General features: G+C 41.3%; 1 long non-coding RNA gene across 1 annotated transcript; it reads right to left on the reverse strand.

Moving 5' to 3' along the window:
* Nucleotides 1-1,099: 1,099 nt before the first annotated feature.
* On the reverse strand, nucleotides 1,100-1,562 carry LOC107833083 (uncharacterized). Its single transcript, XR_001658790.1, has 3 exons — nucleotides 1,546-1,562; nucleotides 1,464-1,465; nucleotides 1,100-1,331 (listed from the first exon to the last, which is right to left on the reverse strand). It is a non-coding gene; the product is annotated as an uncharacterized LOC107833083 (long non-coding RNA).
* Between the last annotated feature and the right edge of the window lie 73 nt (nucleotides 1,563-1,635).

Raw genomic sequence — 1,635 nt, forward strand, 5'->3', positions numbered from 1 at the left:
GATCAGCTGCAGAAGATGACGGGCGATAGCCAGAGGATTTCATGAACTTGGGGTTAACGTAGAAGCAAACAAGTCCATCTCTACCTCAAGTCCTTTAATTTACTTAAAGCCTTTTATATTATATTTGGTGAAATGAATATGACCTTTTTTGAAGGTTGGTGAATCATTTCACATTTTGATGTTCTGGTTGACGTTTCTCCTCGACGGAGCTTGTTCTCTCAGTGGACGTGCTCAGAATGTCTCACATTTTTACCCTCCAATTCAAATTTGCAGTCAGGATGTTATCCCAGATTAGCCGCAATCACTAGAAGTTATTACAAAATATTACAGTATGAAGAGAAATCTCTGGTCTCCTCTCATAAATCTGAAATTCAGTGAGCTGCCTGAATGTTTCATCCTGAGAAACTACTTGATTAATGAAAGCTCTAACACCTGCGGAGTTTATTCAAATGTTTGGCTTTTAATTGGATTCAAGAAGGAAGATTGCTATAGGTGGAAATTTTGTTTTTTCCAAGAGGATTTGTGATTTAGTTTTCAGGTAGGGATTTTCATAAATAAAGTTGGGTTTTACCTGAAGGTTAAAAAAATGTTTGTGGAAAAATGGATGCTTGTGCGTGAAATAAACATGATTCATAACCGAGCCAAGACTCCTGCCTAGGGGAGAAAAAATACAAAGAGCAGACAAAGTTATTGGCAGTAATAGTTCTGTAAACGGCTACAGACAGCTAAACACAGAACTACTTAGCTAAGGGTAACTCTATTAGAAGAATTAAGTAAATTAGAAACAAATTTAAACTCAGAATGAGGCACATTGAATTTAGTTCTCTATGCGTTTTATTGACGATGCAAACTGAATATAACTGAGCTGAAGTTAAGACATTTACAGAGTGAAGCATCTGTAACAGTTCCTGAAATATGACCTGAATATAACATTTATAAACAGTGGCGCATAAAGTGGGTATGCAGCGCATGCAACGCAAAGGGGCGCAGCACCAGAGGGGGCGTCAAAACCCCGTCCTGAGGGGGCGGCGCCCCGATTATGTAGCCCATTTCCTGCACATGCCTGTGCGCGGTGGCTCTGGATGTTTCTACTCTGCTTCCCCCAATGTCTGGAATCGGCCCTTCTCCACAATCTTCCTCAGGGTCCGGTCACCTCTTCTCATTGTGCAGCGTTTTCTGCCACACTTTTTCCTTCCCACTGAGGTGCCTTGGTACAACATGCTACGAACAGCCTATTTGTTCAGATATGTCTTTCTGTGTCTCACCTTCTTGCTTGAGAGCGTCAGTGATGGCCTTCTGGACAGCAGTCAGGTCAGCAGTCTGACCCATGACTGCAGTTTTGAGTAATGAACCAGGCTGGTGTTGTGTCTACCACTAGGTGGTGTATGAGAATAGGATAGACTGAGGAAGAGAAGGAGAAGAAGAGATAAGATGGCGGAAAGGATTACCTGATGTTACTGTACTGCTGAGCGAGTTCTGAATAAACGCTGTTAAGAGTTCTTTGTCTACTTCAGCTTTTACCTCGTCCTGGCTTCCAAACATAACAGCTGGGAGTTTTTAAAAGCCTCAGGAATCTTTTGCAGGTGTTGATTCAGATGATTAATTGATTAATCATCTGAATCATTAATGATTAAT

This window comes from Poecilia formosa, unplaced genomic scaffold (genome assembly GCF_000485575.1).
Source record: "Poecilia formosa unplaced genomic scaffold, Poecilia_formosa-5.1.2 Scaffold322, whole genome shotgun sequence".
Taxonomy (NCBI): Eukaryota; Metazoa; Chordata; class Actinopteri; order Cyprinodontiformes; family Poeciliidae; genus Poecilia; species Poecilia formosa.